Genomic DNA, 20433 nt, shown 5'->3' on the forward strand with positions numbered 1-20433 from the left:
GATGACATTATGCTGATTGGACCTAGTAAGGAAGAAGTGTCAATGACTCTGGACTTACTTGTAATAGATATGCATGCTAGAGGGTGGGAGATTAATTCCACAAAAATTCAGGCACCTTCCACTTCAGTGAAATTTCTAGGGGTCCAGTAGTATGGGGCATGTCGAGACATTCCTTCTAAAGTGAAGGATAAGTTATCACATCTTGCTGCTCCCACAACTAAAAAGGAGGCACAGCGCCTAGTGGGCCTCTTTGGATTTTGGAGGCAACATATTCCTCCTCTGGGTGTGCTACTCCGGCCTATTTCTCATGTGATTCAGAAAGCTGCTAGTTTTGGGTGGGGACCAGAACAAGAGAAGGCTCTACAACAGGTTCAGGATGCTGTGCAAGCTGCTCTGCCACTTGGACCATATGATCCAGCTGATCCAATGGTGCTTGAAGTGTCAGTGGCAGATAGAGATGCTGTTTGGAGTCTTTGGCAGGCCCCTATCGGTGAATCACAGTGCAGACCCTTAGGATTTTGGAGCAAAGCTCTGCCATCCTCTACAGATAACTACTCTCCTTTTGAGAAACAACTTTTGGCTTGTTACTGGGCCTTAGTAGAGTCTGAACGCTTAACCATGGGACACCAAGTCACCATGAGGCTTGAGCTGCCCATCATGAACTGGGTGTTGTCTGACCCACAGAACCATAAAGTGGACATGCACAGCAGCACTCCATCATTAAATGGAAGTGGTATATTCGAGATTGGGCCTGAGAAGGACCCGAAGGCACAAGTAAGTTGCATGAGGAAGTGGCCCAAATGCCCATGGTCTCCAATCCTGTCACATTACCTTCCATCTCCCAGTCTGCACCTATGACCTCATGGGGAGTTCCTTATGATCAGTGGACTGAGGAAGAGAAAACTCATGCCTGGTTTACAGATGGTTCTGCGCGATACGCAGGCGCCACTCGAAAGCGGACTGCAGCAGCACTACAGCCCCTTTCTGGGACCTCATACCATCAAGAAAGTAGTGCCGGGAGCAGAGCGTGTCCTTTGGACCGGGGTCCCTGTGCAGACAAGCTCCTAGTCTGGGGGAACACTGAAGAGAAGAAGGCCAACAGAGAGAAAAAGCCTTCCCCTGGAGCTGACGCCCTGAATTTGGACTTTTAGCCTACTTGACTGTGAGGAAATAAACTTGTCTTTGTTAAAACCATCCGTTTGTGGTATTTTTGTTATGGCAGCACTAGATGACTAAGACAGTGGGACTAAATGGATTCATTGCTATTTGTCTCATACTTGCATGACCCAATATCCCACACAGAGTTCTCCAGAACGATGTAGAAATTTGACCAGTGTTTAGAACTTTGACCTCAACAACATGTGCATGGTTATTTTTAAAACCAGAACATTTTCTCTTGGTATGTTTTGGAAGTTGGAATTAATGCTACAAAGTGACAAGTATCACTTCCATTTTTTGTTGTTATTGATGATGTTCAGTAATGTTCCTTGTGAAGTTGGATATAATTGCCATTGCTCTGTGGAACAGAATTGTCCATTTAACACGTGTATTTTGAATCTACTATATATTCAGCCCAATGTAGATACACTTGATACAGATTGACTATCAGTTAAGTGTATGGTTTGCTTCAGAATATAAAGCTAAAAGAAAAAGAAAATAATTACTGAGTAATACAAGACAGTATAAAACTGTATTCTAAAGTTGTATCAATTTATGTGTTAAGAAGTTTCAAAAGGAGGTAAATAGAAAGTTCAGGTGAGAATTCATGGAAAAGATAGAATTTGAGTGGGATCTTAAAGAAAAGATAAGCTGACGATGTTGGTATGAACTGAGCACTCTATTATGCCAAGCATTGTGCTGTGCGTGGATTATTTCATTTAGTCTTCACAGAACTTCATAAGGTAGAAATATTATAATCTTCATTTTACAGATGAGGAAACTGAGGCTCAGCAAAGGTAAGTAACTTGCTCAGTGGAGGGAGGATTCCATACTATACTATCCGTCAGTATAGATTAATTTGAATTACTGGAAGCAAAACTGAATACTAGTTTACATGAGGGCATCAACTTGTCAAAAGGCATAGAAGCAGCAATAAATATTGAGATTAATCTTTTCATTTCAGTTAATGTGATTGTCAATAGTTTTTTATAAAAGAGAATTTTTCTCCAACTAAAGAATTCTAACATCTCCAGGGAGGTCATCACAATAAAATAGGACTGATACTGTCTCAGCTTTCCATTTTTATCAAGCAACTCAGATATAGATTTAGCCAACAAATGAAATTGTGATAAATTTATTTGCTTTAAAGGGATCTGTCAAGAGCACTGGGAAACAGAAAGCATATGGATTTAAGGTTTTTTCCTTTATAAATAAACTTCAATATTATCTTTCATCATTACTGTATCCAATTCTAAATTATTCAGATTTGATTTTCATATTCTTTACCTCTTATATCCTTATTCTGTGCATTTCCACCTCTAGACTTTGCCATCCTGAACATGTAGATTTTTTTTTCTTCAGATCCTGAGTCAGTCTTGAAATAGGCAAGTGTCTGACTCCTCAGATAAGGCTACACTTCCAAGATTTAGGATCTGGTTCACCAGAAATGATTATTAGGTCTCTCGAAGTGTGTGAGAATTTTCTTTATTGTTAATAAGATCCAGGACACAAGACATGCAAAAACCAAAGGCGTTCTGAACTGTCTGGAGTTGAAGTTTTGCCTTCCCTTCCCGCCATTCTCAGCTCACTGTCTTGTCCCTTAGCTGAAAATTAATCATTCCCTTGCACCTGGCTACTCTTCCTTCTTAGGCTCCATTTTGAATCTCAGTCCCAGTGTCAAGGGCTCTACTCACCATGGATAGATCACTAAAATCACTTGGAAAACTTTTAATAAATTATTGATTTAGAAGGCTACACCTCAGTCCTAGTCTATCATATTCTAGAAGGCCGAACATGGAAATCCATACTTTTACAATGTCTAGCCCTAATTTTGATAATAAGTTTTGGAAGCACCATCTAAGATGATTATCACACACAAACCCACCTGGACATCTCAGAGTCGCCTTCCCAGATGGCTTGCACTATTCTCTATCCTCTTGTTACTTGGATAGTTCACCTTGGACACCCTCATACCAAACTTCTGTTGAATCACGAGTAAGACTGCCAAGAGCTTTAGAATTGCCAAACAACAATCTGACTGCATATCAGAATAACCCGAGGAACTTGTTAAAGCTACAGATTCACAGGCTTCCATCTCCAGACACTTGTATTTAATATGTCTGGAGTAGAGTTTGCAAATCTGTAGTTACAAAAAAAAAAAAAAATCATATGATTCCAGAATCACTGGAAGAGCATTTGAGACAAATAGCTTGTGCCGTATTCATGGATTAGTTCTCTCAAGACTTACCTAACTCTAGTGGCAAAATCTCTTTCAGGTCGCAGCATCCCTGAGGCCAACCTATCATTCTTAAGTCAAGCAAATAATTAATCAAGACTAACTCTGTGTCAGCCACTGTGCCAAATTCTGAAAATAAAAAAAAAAAAAAACTAGACACCACCTGCCTTTAAGAAGTTCATTGTTTTTTTTGTTTAGTTTTTTTTTTTTTTTTTTCTAATGAAGAGGAATAGTCAGCCAAAAAAACACAGTAGTCATGATTCAATAGAAGTTTGGTATGAGAGTTTTCGAGGTGAACTATGCAAGCAATAAGAGGATAGAGAATAGTGCAGACCACCTGAAAAGGGGATTCTGAAATGTCCAGGTGGGCATGTGTGTGATAATCACCTTGGATGGTGCTTCCCAAACTTATCTGATTATCAGAATTAGGGTGAGAAATTGTAAAAGTATGGATTTCCACATACGTATCAGAATCAGTATACACATAGGGTGCAGTAGGAGCACGTAAGAGGGGCATTACAATCTTCTGGTTTCCTCTCCTCTCTCTGGCTCCTCCTTTTGCTGCTCTTTCCCATGCAATCTCCTGGAGGTTTTATTTATATCATTTCATTTAATCTGCACAACTTTAACAAGGCAGACAGTCATTTTAAAAACAAGGAAACTGGGGTTTAGAGAGACTTTAAAAATTATCTAAAGTCATACACTCAAGCAACAGAAAGAGGACTCAAAACCACAGCTATGCATCCCAAAGTCCAAGAGCACACACCATTTGCGCTTTGCAAATTGCTAAAAATTTTAAGGACTTTTATTTCAGAAACTGAATAGTATAGGCAATCCTTTGCACAAGAAAATAGCTTGAATTTTATACTCCTTGCCTGGTTCCAATAAGTAACACATCCAGTCAATTTGAATAGCTTACGTCTTGCATGGTGAACAATGAGTTATTTTACAATGACTATAACAACAATTCAAAGTCAGACACAGCCCTCTTCATTTTGTTGGCTTGTATTTACTTTGGCTCCTGTTGTGAGTCCAGCCACAACTTATGTTTCTTTCCCAGGAAACTATTCTGTTTTCACTCATTAGAACGTGTACTCATATTCTTTGCAAGCTGCTCTTTATAAAACATTTCGTGATGGCTTAAGAAATTGAAATTGCAGATTTAAAGACTGTACTGAAACAATATTCAAACAAATCCTTCCTCTAGACTCTAACATATTTAATGTGACACTGTTGAATCTTGTTCAGCAATGTTAAGGTTAAAACTACTATGATGTGATTTAATCATGATTTGAGGGACAGTGTCCACTTTGGAAAGAATTTAGAGTTTAATCGATTAAATAGATAAACATATGTTTAAAAGCAGCATGAAAGTAAGCTTCAATAGCTTTATCAGAGCATGTTTTAAAATGAACTACCATCAAGAACTATCATTTTATCATTGGAATTGGGCCATTGTTGTTGGGTGCCATCGAGCTGGTTGTGACTAATAGCAACCCTATGTACAACATAACGAAACACTGCCCGGTCCTATACCATCCTCACAATCAATGCTATGTTTGAGCCCATTGTTGCAGCCACTGTGTCAAACCATCTCTTTGAGGGACTTCCTCTTTTTTGATGATCTTATTCTCCAGGGACTGATCCTTCCTGATCATGTGTCCAATGTAAGTGAGATGAAGTCTTGCCATCCTCAATTCTAAAGGAGCATTCTGGCTGTACTTCTTCCAAGACAGATTTGTTCGTTCTTTTGGCAGTCCAGGACATATTCAATATTCTTCCACAACACCGTAATTCAAAGCTGTCAATTCTTCTTCAGTCTTCCTTCTTCATTGTCCAGTTTTTGCATGCATATGAGGCAAATGAAAATACCATGACTTTACTTTTCAACACTTTAAAGAGGACTTTTGCAGCAGATTTGCCCAATGCAATAAGTCATTTGATTTCTTGGCTGCTGCTTCCATTGTGGATTAAAGTTGATGTGTGGATCCAAGTAAAATGAAATCCTTGACAATTTCAATATTTTCTTGGACTGGAGGTTGTAAATAGAGGAAAAACGACCTTGGGAATTAGATTTGGAGCTCAAACGGCTACTATGGCTCCTTGATGAGGGGTACGAAGAAGACAGTTGTGAGAATTGAAAACATAAGTGTTGAGTTAAATGAGAAGCATAGATTTTTTGGGTTTGTGAGTTTCAATTCTCCACCTGTCATTTTTCATTTCTAGCTCCCTGTAATAAACTTTTCCTTCTCATGATATTAACTCCAGGAGTCCAGGAATAAAACTATATAATATTGTTATATAATATCTCAACCATATAAAGAATTGTAAATGGATATGTAGAGAATTAGAAAATATTTAATTTCTGTTTATTTGCATTGCATTGTTTTCTATAAAAAATCTGCTTCAAGTCCCAATATGGAAAAATTTCCTAGATGTCAGAAGCATTCAGAAGTCTTACCAAATATCCCAAAAGAAATGCTAAAATGGAATTTGTAGGCAGGAGCAGATTATCCAATAAGCAAGGTAAGCACGGGTTTACTTGTGCTTACTTACTAATCTGTAGTGAACAACTTCACATGTTTTTTACCATATTGTTCACATGGGTTTCACCACATTTTTGATGTGGTGAAAAACATGTAAAATTATTCACTACAGTTTAGTAAGTAAACACAAGTAAACCTGTGCTTACTTTGTTTACTGGGTAATCTGTCCCTGTCAGGGATTGTAAATTTGAAAAGAGGCTTTGATTCTGTAGAAAGGTGCTGTGGGGTTGATTGAGAGACAGATGCCAGCCATACCTAGAAGCAGAATCTTTGAAGTGGTGAAGAAACATCAAATTGTTCACTGTAGATGATCTGGTAATTAAGGTAAGCACTGTGCTTACCTTGGCTATTGAAGAATCTACCCCTGCTCATCGGTAATAAATTCTAGCAAACTATTTCTCATAATTAATATGGTGGGTCATATTAAACAAGCTTTAATATTTCAAGTATCAATGAGTTTTTTTTTTTTTTAATTTTCCTGGTAGATTAATTCTGTATGACCTCAGTGCTAAGAAATTCTGCTTCAAATAGTTGTTTGTTTTTCTTTGTTCCAGAAGCTTAATCACAGATTTTCTATATAAGAAATTCAACTCCAAATCACTGGTCTTGGTCGTAAGCTATTGCTGGCCTTTTGAACTCAACTTACCCAGATTTAAGTGTATAAACTGATGGTAAACACACAGTTACTGTTTTTCATAAAATAATTTGTTATTGCTTTGAGAAGTGTTCCTCAGGCATCTGCTAAGGATAGTACAAAAAGAGAGAACCTTTGAGAATTCAGATTTTATCTGTAAAGAAAGGTGCATAGTTTGGGATAGAACTCAATCATGATAAGATAACTACAATTTGCTAAATGCTTTCCATGTGCCAGCCTGGAAACAACCCTCTCTACCACCCTGCAAGTTTTCACAGATGAACACCCTGAGGCTCATAAAGGATAAGTGATTTCCTCAAACTTTACATAGTTGTTAAGTGGCTAAATTCACTTTTGAGTCTCCTACTATCCCACGCTGCCAATGTGGTATATAGATGGCCTCTTGAAGAGCTATAGGAAACAACATAAGATTTTATTCTGAGCGCGGGGTTGGCTTGGTAAGGTTTCTTGCAAGAAAAAGTCAAGCTATTTCAGTATTCTTAGCCCTTTCATCTCTCTGTGAAGCACTCCCTTTTTAAATAGCAACTGATTTTCTGCTTTCGGTATTTCACACTCTGATACCGATCCCAGTCTTTGTGGAAAGTACGATGAGACCCAAGGAAAACAATTCTTCCTTCACACTTGCAGTTCCAAGTGCTTTACAGTGTAGAATGACTCTCTAGACTCCTGACACTTCTACCACACTCTTACTATTAGCTCCCCCAGAAGATGTTGTCTTCTACCATTACCAGAATCCCCAGCCACAAAAACATTGCTCTAGTAAGCCACACCCACCTGTGCTTCTGTGTTGTTGTTGTGAGATGCTGCAGAGTAGGTTCAGACTCATAGTGACCCTATGGACAACATAATGAAATGCTGCCGGGTCCTACGCCATCCTCACAATCGTTGTTATGCTTGAGCCCACTGTTGTAGCTACTTTGTCAATTCATCTCTTTGAAGGTCTTACTCTTTTTCTCTAACCTTTTACTTTACCAAGCATGATGTGTTTCTCCAGGGACTGATCCCTCTTGCTAACATGTCCAAAGTATGTGAGACAAAGTCTGCCATTCTTGCCTCTAAGGAGCATTCTGACTGTACTTCTTCTGCGTCGGATTTGTTTGTTCTTCTGGCAGTCCATGGTATATTCAATATTCTTCGCCAACACCATAATTCAAAGGCATCAACTATTCTTTGGTCTTCCTTATTCATTGTCCAGCTTTTGTATGCATATGAGGCAATTGAAAACACCATGTCTTGGGTCAGGCTCACCTTAGTTCTCAAAATGACATCTTTGCTTTTCAACACTTTAAAGAGATCTTTTGCAGCAGATTTGCCCAATGTAACATGTTGTTTAATTTCCTGACAACTGCTTCCATGGGTGTTGATTGTAGATTCAAGTAAAATGAAATCCTTGATGACTTCAATCTTTTCTCTATTTATCATGATGTTGCTTACTGGTCCAGTTGTGAGGATTTTTTGTTTTCTTTATGTTGAGGTGCATTCTATATTTAAGTCTTTAATCTTTATCAGTAGTCTTTAATCTTCATCAGTAATCACTTCAAGTCCTCTTCACTTTCAGCAAGCAAGGTTGTATCATCTGCATAACGCAGGTTGTTAATGAGTCTTCCTCCAATCCTGATGCCCCTTTCTTCTTCATATAGTCCAGCTTCTTAGATTATATGCTCAGAATACAGATGGAATAAGTATGATGAAAGTATACAACCCTGACACACAGCTTTCCTGACTTTAAACTATGCAGTATCCCCTTGTTCTGTTCGAACAACTGCCTCTTTGTCTATGTACAGGTTCCTCATGAGCACAATTAAGTGATCCGGAATTCCCATTTTTCTGGTGGCTTTAACAACAGTAATGTATTTTATCACAATTTAGGAAGCTAGCAGTTCGAATTCAGGGCACTGGGTCTAGGGGAAGGCTCTCTCTCTTTGTTGGCTCTAGGGGAATATTCTTGTCTCTTTCAGCTTCTGTATCCCCAGTGCTCCTCAGTTCCCTGGCGATCTCCATGTGGCATCTATCTTCCCCTCATTAGCCATTCCTTCTGTGCTTAATCCGCTCTTTTTGTAAGTCAGAAATGATTAGGTTTAGCATACACCCTAAACTGATATGGCCTCAATAACATTAAAAAAAAACCCTGTTCTCAAACAGGATAACATCTACAGGGGACAGAGTTCTAACACATATTTGATGGTATAGGGGGATGAGTATAAATCAGTCCATAACAGAGACACCTATCTTGAAGGGTTAATGTGAATATTAGCAAGAATGTATACAAGGCACCTAGCATAATGCCTGGCATATAATTAGGGTCAAATAAATAGTAATTATTGGTGTATGTGGTTTGCTGAATTGCCTAGTTAGGATTGAGTGATGTTAGAAGGTGCTGAACATGTAGTGAGGGCCCGTAGCAACATACTACAGCCATGTCAATGTATCTTTTTTAGTGTGTATTTTCCCCAAACCCATACAATTTAAGTTCAGTGCTTAAGGCAAGTATACTCAATACTGAAATCAGTTTCCTCTCCTTTACTGAAAGCCACATTATTATCCCTGAAATAAAAGTGGGAAATTAGCAGAGCCCTCTAATGCTTTGAATTAAATTTTGTGCCAAACTGCACTGCACACTTATCATGGATTACCCCACTGTTTATTTGGAGAGGGAGGCCCCAGGACTGCTTTAAATTAAGCCGAGAGTTTTGTTTGTTTAATTATATATTTTTTTGCTGCTCAGTCTCTGTGGACCCACAGTCTTTCACAGTCTTTTTATCACTTCTCTGTTTCTTTCAGAAACTTCAACTGGATGCTAAAATTTAAGTTCTGGCATTTCTTAGAGATAGAGATTTTTAATGGGGAAAATAAAATAAAAACAAAAACTTTCATTCCTAGATAACTATGATTGTGGTTTTTTTTTTTTTTTTTTAAATCTACTGTGTCCTAGGTTTCTTTATGTAAGAACAAAGTGATGAGTGATGTGGGGGTTTAAAATCAAGAGCATCACTGAACTTCACCTTTGCTCCAACCAGCTACCCCCAAATCTTCTGCCCCCACTGTATGTGTTTCCAATTCCTTCCTTCCTTAGTGAATGAAGAACTTAACCCCAAAGTCCTGGTACAAACCCCAGGGTCCTATTTCTCCTGCTTCTCCGCTTTCCTCTGCCACCCGTTCCCGGGAAGGAAGGTCAGGCATCTCAGTTTGAATGCAAGGGAAAGCCCAGGGGGGTGACCTGGTCAGAGGGAAAGGCTTCTCCTCAGAGAAAGGGACCAAGGAGTACAGAGTAGTAAAGTGAGGGCCCCCATAGCCTCGGGTACCAAAATGGGGCCCTGGTACCACAGGAAAAGATACTGGTTCCCCTGGGATAGGAGACCCAATGACTCAAAATCCTTTTGTTGGGCATAGTCACAGCTTGATGGTTTGCCCTTCTGGCGCTGGTTACAGAACCGCACTTGAACCACGTCCTTCTCAAGCCCGAGCTGCTGAGCGATGTGGCCGACATGCTGTAGTGAGGGTTTCGGGCACTGCAGGACAGGCTCTCCAGGCTGCCCCTCACTGGGTTCTCAGTGCTGGTCCGCTTTCTCTTTCAGGCCTGCTGCAGGAGGGTCTCCATTTTGCATATCTCCTGGAGGCTTTCGTTGTTGTCCTGGAACTGGAAGACCCTTAGAAAATCCCTCTGGTGAGGCCCTTCTGGTTTCTACTCTTGAGGTTGCTGCCATTCTCTCTCCCAAGTTAATTCCTAATTTGTTCCCTATTTCTTTCAAATCAGTCATGCCTCTCCTTCAAACTTTCAAAGTCTTCCTATTGTATGCATTTTCCAGCTCAAAATCTAGCCTCATTTATTTTGGTGTCCAACGACATAAAACTGAATAAATAAAATTTATAGTACATCACCATAATGCAGCCAGTAATAAGGATAACGTAGACTATATAGTAATAATGTTTTTGAGTGGTCTCACCAGTAGGAGCCCTGGTTGCACAATGATTAAGCACTCAGCTGCTAATCGAAAGGTTGGCAATTCGAATCCACACAGTGGCTCTGCAGGACAAAGACCTGGCAATCTGCTTCTGTAAAGATGACAGGCTAGAAAACCCTACGGGGCAGTTCTACTCTGTTGCGTGGGGTTGCTATGAGTCAGAATCAGTTTGACAGCACCAACCATAGTGTCAGTCATTGTTACGAGTGTCTTATATGTATTATCTCATTTAATCCTCACAATAACACTAACACTGTAAGTTAAATACCATTACTATTTCCATTTTTCAAATGAGGAAATGAAATATGCAGTGATTAAGCAACCTACCTAAGGATGCACACTAGCAAATTGTACACCTTTAGGAAAGGCATGGAAAGAAGTCTATACTACAGTGTTAGCTTAAAAAAAAAAACCTACAGAATAAAAATGTACGATATTATTCCATTTTATTTAATATTAAATAGAGATAAATAGATTATATTCTTAGAAAATGTTCTAAAAATGTAGATCTAAAAAAGTTAACAGGGTTAATAACATAGTTAACAGGGCTAACTCTAGATAGGGAGACTAAGAGGCGGAGATATTTCAACTTTCTACTTAAGATCATTTTGTAGTTTTGAATTTTTCAAAATTAGCATACTTTAAACAGATCATTAAAAATTGTTCTCACTGTCTCCTTACTTTTGCGTCACCTGTTTGCTCTGTGTACAGCATCGCATGATGTACCATAAGACTTTTCGAGGTCAGGTGGTGATTAAATAGATACATTTATCTAATTACATTACACTATCCACGAATCAAGGCAGACCATGATAAAACTATATACGTGGACCACATTGTTTTAACACCCTGTGCATTTTTTTCCCCTTTTTCTTTTTCCCCCTGAAATATTCTATGATATGATGCTTCTAATCCACTTTGAGGGACATTAAAAAAAACAGGCTGCTGAAACTCATTTTTGTATTTATCAAAAGTATGTTGTGGAGAACACAGTTTCACACATTGCACCATAGTTTCTTTCTGAGAAAAAAATGCAAAAATGATTTTCTAGATTCGATATGAAGAATTGTTTTACTCTTCTGAGTAACTGCTTTGTTCTTATTGCACGAACACTTCGAGATGATTAACAAAACGTAAGTCTCTGTTTTCATAGGCTGCTGGAAAGCTTAAGATGTACCTATTTCCTATCTCTAGAAAATCCAACAACATCCTCGAGGCAAATGCTTTGTTTTCTAATCACACTGTTCATTTCACCTTGTAGTTCTCACCTCATTTCTCCAGATTTCCTAGGCTACTTTTTGAAACTTTTGGGGAGCCTATTTGTATGCATATTGGTAACTGGCTTATATCTTTTTTAGAACCAGGCAAGTTTCTTAGTTACCTACTGCTGCTGTAACTAAAAATACCACAAGTGGGTGCCTTCAAAAAAGAGAAATTTATTTTCTCACTGTTCAGGAGGCTAGAAGTCTGAATTCAGGGTATGGTTCTGTGGACAGTCCCAGGAATTCTTGGCACTCCTTGGTGTTCCTTGGCATTCCTCGTAGTTTGTCTTTTCCCCGTGTGTTTCTCTGTGTCTATTCTGCTCTTTTTATAACTCAGAAGTGATTAGGTTTTACGATTCACCCTACTCTGGTATTGCTTCATTAACTTAACAAAAGAAAAACCCTATTTCCAAACAGGATCACATCCACAAGCATGGGGGCCCATTACTTCAGTATGTATTTTCAGGGGATCAATTCAATCCATAACAGCAAGGTAAAAATAAAATATTGAAATTCTTGACGTTTAATTTACACATGTATTGGTTTAAAGAACACTAAGTCAAGTTAAGCCTAATTTAAATTAGCCGTGTTTCTAAGATGATCATTAGGAAGAGCATTTGCCCACAATCAGTTATTCACTTTTCTAATACATGTGTAATATTCTACTCAGAGTGTAGCAGGGACATCTTATAATTTTGAAATAAGAGATGAGATTGTCGTTAACGGAAATTTTTAGCGCTAACTTTGCAAGGACTTATAGGCATTCTATAGAGAAAACTACATAAACCCAACCCCTGCTCCTAAGAATTTAGAATTATAAATAGTAGACATACTATGTATTAGCTCAAAATCTAGCACTTCTGTATCCAAAAATTTTCAAACTATATTTGTATAATTCTTAGAACATGAAGGGCATATTCTATCTTGGTTGAATGTAAGAACTGTAAAACATTTTCATAAAGGAACTTGTGCATCTTTGAGCTAAGCAAAAGACAATTCTCAGGAGCCACCAGGGTTTAAACAACTTCTGCAATTATTTCAAATGACATAGGAGAATATCCCAAGAATGATTTTATAAAACAGCCTTCTATTTGCCTTAATAACTTCTTTAGACATCAGTTCACTAGAAGAAATACCCTCCAAAACATACTGCAAAATCTTTAGTAAGGCTGCAGCTTTAAATTAAACAGCCAAAGTAAGCATATCAAAGTTGCAAAAGCAATAAAATACTCCCAGTGCTTGCCTTATTACAAATGAAATTTCCCAGGCTTAAAGCCCAGTGAGGGAAAAACGATTGCCCCATAATTCATCTTTTCCCCATCCCTCATGCCAAAGATCCTTCTTCCTTTGTATAATAAAAAATATAGTAATCACCTGAGTTGTCAGCATATGTAATGCTGTGTAATTGTTATGACATGCCACAAAATATAGACAGATAGGTCTTTGAATTGTTATTTTTCAGCTGCAAGGCCCATTACAACTTAGCCACACAGTTGGCACCCATATTGTTACTGTAACTAATCACCCACTATTGTGTCATTTCTTAAGATGCTACCACAGAACCACGGCAAAAGAAGTAGCTTTAGTTATCCTTATAGAATTGGCAATGGCAGATTTTATAATAAACTTGATATTTAGAAATTTGAGGTGGGGGGGAACTATTTTATATTAATACATAAACAGTTCCACCTAGGAGGCAATTAAACAAACACTGAAATGGTGCAAACACATTCTGGTTGACAAATATAATGACTAAAATGTATTCAATACCATTTTCATTCATTTCTACACGACTTTAGGATTAAATGGATATATTTTGAAAGGTCATCTCCCACTTTCAAATGATTTCAGTTAAATACAGTAAATACAAAAATACCTTAAAATAACTCAAAAACACCCTTGCAAAAATACGTTTGCGTATTAGTCTTAAATAATTCATGAAAGTATTAAAAAGGTGTTTGTTTTCAATTTTGAGAAACTGAATTTCATATCTTGATGAGAATTTCTAATTTAAAATATTTTTAGCTAATCAACATTTAAAAAAAAACCTTTATTTCTAAATACAACAGTTTATTCTTAAAGTAAGAAAAACATATGTCAAACTGTAAACCTAGTCAAGTAGAGATACCCAATCTAATTACCATATTAAAAAAAAAAGATTTAAATCAAATGCCTAATTACCCTTCCAGAAAAGACTCATTGCATGGGCAAATCTGCTACAAAAGACCTCTTTAAAGTGTTAAAAAGCAAAGATGTCACCTTGAAGCCTAAGGGGCACCTGACCAAAGCCATGGTGTTTTCAGTCCCCTCATATGCATGTGAAAGCTGGACGATGAATAAGGAAGGCCAAAGCAGAATTTACACCTTTGAATTGCAGTGTTGGCGAAGCATATTGAATATACCATGGATTGCCAAAAGAATGAACAAATCTGTCTTGGAAGAAGTACAACCAGAACGCTCCTTAGAAGCAAGGATAGCAAGACTTCGTCTCACATACTTTGGACATGTTGTCAGGAGGGATCAGTCCCTAAAGAAGGACATCATGCTTGGTAAAGTAGAAGGTCAGCAAAAAAGAGGAAGATCCTCGACGAGATGGATTGACACAGTGGCTGCAACAATGACCTCAAGCATAACAACGATCTTGAGGATAGTGCAGGACCAGGCAGTGTTTGGTTCTGTTGTACACAGGGTCTGTATGAGTCAGAACAGACTAGAGGGCACCTAACAACAAGGTATAGCTCTAAGCTAACACACTTACCCTTGAGGCTACCTGAAGTTATTAGTTTTGGGAAATGAAACTTGAAGTTTAATTAATTAATTTATTTTTACCTAATTACAGATGACTGGCACAAAGGCTCACAATTACATGTAAATTCACTAAAAAATAAACACCAGATTTTGTCAGATTATCTAAATATTTTAAAATAAGTTGAACTAATTATTTTCCAAAGTGCCTTATCAAACTGCAAACTAGATTGCACCATTAAAATAATTAATAGTGCGTTGGATGATAAGGTGGTCAATAAAATTTATACATTCCCACTCGGATGGTTCCAGATTTTAGTATTCTATGGTTGGCTTTCCCTGCAACAGAAATTAACTACTGTTACTTATTGCTTTGTAGTGGTATTGACTTTCAAATACTTTATCAAAGATGTAATTAGTTATGGTCCTTAAATAAAGCGTTCCCAGGCTGGAATTCATAGGAACCAGAAGATAAATGGCGTCCATGTGGTCTACAAATTCTTTCAACAGCTCTTCTTCAGTGGCTCCTGGTTTTCCTAACATGGAAAAAGGCCTCTTTCAACATGTAGACTTTGTTTTTTAGTAACTACTATCGCGTTACTTTTTATTGCTGTTTCATAATTTAAAATGTAACCATTTGAATTAAAAAAAGCAATTTTGAAAAAATATTGTAAATATATATTTCCAACGTTATAGTCCTTATTTTCCATATACGCTAATAATATTTAATAATTTGTAGGTACTCAAGAGGCATTCACTTCTATGGAATATATTGTAAGTAAGCCCTTTATTTCAATTTGTAATAGAAGACTATAAATCAGAGTAATCAGAAAGTTTAAGAGTTTTTTTCACACGCATGCTTGCGTGTGTGTGTGAGTGTGTGTGTGTGCGTGTGTGTGTGCTTTATTAAGCAAAATCCAATCTGGGTGATCTGTAACAAAGTCTATTTTATTGAGTAATATTTAAACTTTTAAAATCTTCCACATATATCTTAGTTAACTGCTTTCAAATTAATTTTGCAACTGGTATTCACATTATTAACTATCACATTATTAACTATATCTTTTTTCTTTTTTACTTAAAAGTTATGAGAACATCAGTTCAGTATTGGGCCCTACTGTGCACCCGGCATTGTGCTAGGTGATACGAAAACAAGGCTACTTTAGAAAATGCTCTGTCCTCTAAGGTCTTCCATATGTGTCAATTTATCAGCAACGCATCTGTAAGAATTGTGAGGATGGCGCAGGACCAGGTAGTGTTTCGTTTTGTTGTACATAAGGTCGCTATGAGTTGGAACCGACTTGACAGCACCTAACAACAACAACAACAAAGGAGATATTAAAATTGAGCGATAATTGAACTTATGAGACAAATATTGTTATCCATGAAAAGTGTGCAAATTGAAAACAGAAGGAGGGCCTACAACAGACTTCTAGTTGCCCAAAAAATGTTACTGTCTCTCTCATTCTCCAGGTGACCAATCTAAGTTAATACAAACTAAACAAGCCCAATGTCCTTGAAATAAACATTACGTCCAACAGATAGAATGGAACTAATTCCTTTTATACCTGGCTCCCATTCAGCCCGTGTCTTAAATTTCATTTTCAAACTGGTTTTATTTTATCTCAGAAGGTCAATGCCTACTTTTATGGATAAATCAATAATGATATACACTGGAACATTTTAGATCTTTGGATTATTTTGTGCATCTTAGTACTTGCCAGTATAAAAATATCAAATATCTTGAGTCTGATCAACCTCAAAAATAAAAATAATAGAGAAGTCCATACTGAAGACATAGACAAAGAATATTTTGAACTAGACCATTCAAATATATTGAAAACATTGAAAGTAATTTGCTTCTGACAAGTTCTAAAGCAGTTGTTCCCAAACTTATCATGCATCAGAGCCAGTCATTTTCTTTGCTCTGAAGTCTACTTCATCGGATATTAATAAAGCTACTCTGGCTTTTTAAAAAAATAATGTTCATATGATATATGTTTTCTATCCTTTCACTTTTAATTTACCTACGTAATTATGTTTGAAGTGGGTTTCTTGCAGAAAGCATATAGTTGGATTTTTTTATTTTTTCAATCTACTCTGACAATCTCTATATTTTAACTGGTACATTTAGACCATCTGGAGATGTCTACTCCTGGGACCACTAGCAGGCATGGGGAAAATAAACAAACAAACAAAAAAGAAGAAGAATACCCTGCTCTCTCCGGGCAAAGGGTGGGGAAAAGGGAAAGACAACAGAAGTCTAGTGCTTGCTCTATAACCAGGACCTGGTGACAGTCCAATCCACTGGCAGCAGTAACAGCAGGAAACCCCAGCCATCCCAGATCAGAGTCCACAATCCAGTCTCTGGTGGCAGTCAGGTTTCCCAGCAGGGACAGTTTTCAGCAGAGGCCCACATCTCCCGACCCTCCATCTAGGAGCATAAGGGGATCCAGGCCCAGTGACTTCTGCTTTCCTACCCCCCTGCAAAAGGTGGCCCACTGACACCAAGCAGCCCAGGGAAGTGCCTTCTGCCCCTGCATATAATACCAACAGGGATTAAGTGGAAGCCCTAGAAGCCTGAGAAGAACAAGGCAGACCACAATAGCATCTTGAACAAAGTTGTGGGTATCATTGAAGATGGTGCAGGACTGGGCAACATTTCATTCTGTTATCTGTAAAATCACTATGAGTCAGAGCCAATTCCATAGCAGCTAACAACATACATTGTTTCACTAACAGTTTTGTTTCAAAGTCTGATACAATCCATACTATAAAAAATAGACTTATACGGCAAAGATATTCTTACCAAAAGAAGATATCATACAAACAAGAAGAGGATAAAAGGCTGCCACTGTTTAGAATTCTTAACAATCAGAGGACGTCAAGGTAGGGTTACCAACCATACTGGTTTGTGCAAGATAGAGGAGTTTTCTGGGATACTGGACTTTCAGTAAACTGGGATAATTAGTCACCTAAATCAAGATTAAGAATCATATAATAAGTTTGTTATCTCAAGAATAATCTTCAGTTAGGCTCAACCACATTGAGATTTACTTATCTCTAGATTGGGTTAGATTGTAGAGACCAATAAGGAAGGGGAAGCCAAATAATGACAGTATCTTATATTTATACAGCATTTAAGATTTATAAAAATTGGTCTCAATCTTTATAAATTATCTCATATAAACTTCATTACACTGGCAAAAGCAGGTTATCTCCATTTTACTGAAAAAGAAGCAGATTTAAAGAGGTGAAAGTCATAAAACTCATAAATGTCAGGGAAAAAAATAACAAAATAACAAAAAACAGAACTCTAGACTTCACAAGGATCCTATGTTACTAGTCCAATTATAGAATAACCTTACTCACTCAGTCAAAAATATTATCCACGGGTATCAGTACAACCTCAACAGTCAAGTTGAAGAAGTTTGTAATAGAGACACTCTTTTTAATTTTTTTTTATTGTGCTTCAGGTGAAAGTTTATGGAACAATTAGTTTCTCATTAAACAGTAGTACACATATTGTTTTATGACATTGGTTAACAACCCCACGACATGTCAACCCTCTCCCTTCTCAACTTTTTTTTTTTTTTTGGTGAAAATATACATAGCCAAAGACACACCATTTCAAAAAATTTCTGTATGCACAGTTCAGTGACATCAACTACGCTCTTCCAGTTGTGCTGCTATTCTCACTTTAGATGAAGGCTTACAGAACAAAATAGTTTCTAGAGACACTCTTAACTGCTTAATAAAATCAAACTAAACCCACTGCCATCAGGTCGATTCTGACTCATAGCTACCCTATAGAACAGAGTAGAAATGGCCCACAGGGTTTCCAAGGCTGTAAATCTTTACGGAAGCAGACTGCCGCATCTTTCTCCTGTGGAGTGTCTGGTGGCTTCGAACCACCAACATTCTGGTTAGCAGCGGAGCATTTTAACCACTGTGCCACTAGGGTTCCTCTCAACTGCACAGAGGGTGTTTAACCAAAGGGTATGCGCCTAACTTCTCTAAAGTGTTTATAACTCTCTATTGCTGTGTTGCAATGCTGCTAAATACAACCTTAGATGGTGCTTTGGAAATCATAAAACACTATAAAGATATAATGTTTTATGGTTATTTTTCAGATAGGTACATTAGGTCAGAATCCCCGCACCTGGTGCCTTATTGCTCTTAGGCTAAAGTAAGAATTCCAATTACCCTGCCCCTCTCCACTGGATGAGTCAGATGTTATTTCTTCTCTTGATGTTTCTGGAGCTAAAGTCAGATGTTTGCCACTCACTCCAGCGATAAGGCCCACAATGTGCAGTAATTTCTCAGGCTTTAGTAATTCTCCCACCTTCTTATCTGATCTCTAAAACTCATTTTAGCCAGACAAAACACACAGGCACGGGCTCTTGTGGTATTTCCCATTATAAATTTTGGCCATAAAAACTTTCAAACCACTGGGTTTTACCGTAAAAAGCTTTCACATTAACCCATGAGTTTTTAAGAACAATAAAAATTAAATACCACAAACTAAACCCTTCATATATTCAAATTCCGTTTAATTTCCTGTTACGACAAATAAAGGTTTACGGTTAGAAAGAAAACTGTAAAGGCTTATTTAAGAGTGTACTCATTTCCATTGTATAAGGTTCATCCATTTAATTATTGCTCAAGACTTGGGAGTGGTTAACAATGCCCCTGTCCCTAAGCAGGGCAAGGCATTCTAACTAATCTCCCTTCTGCCAGGGGAGAGTTTTCCCTGTTATAGAACAATCTGTAATTATACAGATCTTCACACCTCATTCCAAAATGCCAAATGGCATAAATTTATTTTTTAATGAAAAATCAAAATCATTTTTTGAAAATTTTACATAATTCTCTAGAGTGATGAAATTCACATAGGGGAGCATATTTAGTCAACTAATCAACAGTTTATATTCATTCAGCAAGTGTGACAAAGATATTAGCTGTCAACAACAAAATGTGTACTCCTCTTTCTAAAATATGGTAAATGTTCTAGAATCTTCCCAGCCAGTGAATACATCTACCAGACCCCTTTGCATAAAAGTATAGTTACATGACTAGTTCACACCAATAAAATATGAGCAGAATGATGATCTTTCTTCCTGGTCCATCTTAGTCTGGAAGCGCCAATGAAACCTCTTCAGCATCACAGTAACATGCAAGCCTCTGATGACAGATGAGTGGTGGCTGTACTTGAGGTGCATTGGCCGGGAATCAAACCCAGGTCTCTCACATGTAAGGTGAGAATTCTACCACTGAACCACCACTGCCCTATCCCATTATGTTAAGTCATGGAAATTTTAGGCTTCAGTAACTAGCATACCCTAATTGAATACCCAATCCCAAAACCAAATCCACTGCCATCAAGTCAATTCCGACTCATAGCGACCCCATAGGGTTTCCAAGGCTGTAAATCTCCATGGAAGCAGACTGCCACATCTTTCTCCCATGGAGCCACTGGTGATTTTGAACCACCAGTCTTTTGGTTAGCAGTGAATTGCTTTAACCAGGCCTCCTTCCTAATTGAATAAGCAAATAAAATTCCATTACTAGAGTCCATTTCTTCGTTGTGATCAAAAAAATATGATGATTGAAAAAGCCAGACCAACCTCAAGTTCTTAGTTAGGTACAGACACAACTAGGTCTCATCTAGCCCTTGTGTTTAATCATACCATACTCCTTTGTGCAAGGAGGCATTTGTACATGTTATTTGAAGCCCTGGTGATGCAGTGGTTAAGAACAACCAAAAAGTCAGCAGTTCGAACTCACCAGCTGCTCCTTGGAAACCCTATAGGACCCTTCTACTCTATTATAGGGTCTCTATGAGTCGAAATTGGCTCAACAGCAATAG

At 37.8% G+C, this 20433-nt stretch overlaps 1 non-coding gene across 1 annotated transcript; it reads right to left on the reverse strand.

The window, feature by feature from the left end:
* Nucleotides 1-19781: 19781 nt before the first annotated feature.
* TRNAV-UAC (transfer RNA valine (anticodon UAC)) lies at nt 19782-19852 on the reverse strand. The gene has a single exon. It is a non-coding gene; the product is annotated as a tRNA-Val (tRNA).
* Between the last annotated feature and the right edge of the window lie 581 nt (nt 19853-20433).

Source organism: Trichechus manatus, unplaced genomic scaffold (genome assembly GCF_000243295.1).
Source record: "Trichechus manatus latirostris isolate Lorelei unplaced genomic scaffold, TriManLat1.0 scaffold00197, whole genome shotgun sequence".
Classification (NCBI taxonomy): Eukaryota; Metazoa; Chordata; class Mammalia; order Sirenia; family Trichechidae; genus Trichechus; species Trichechus manatus.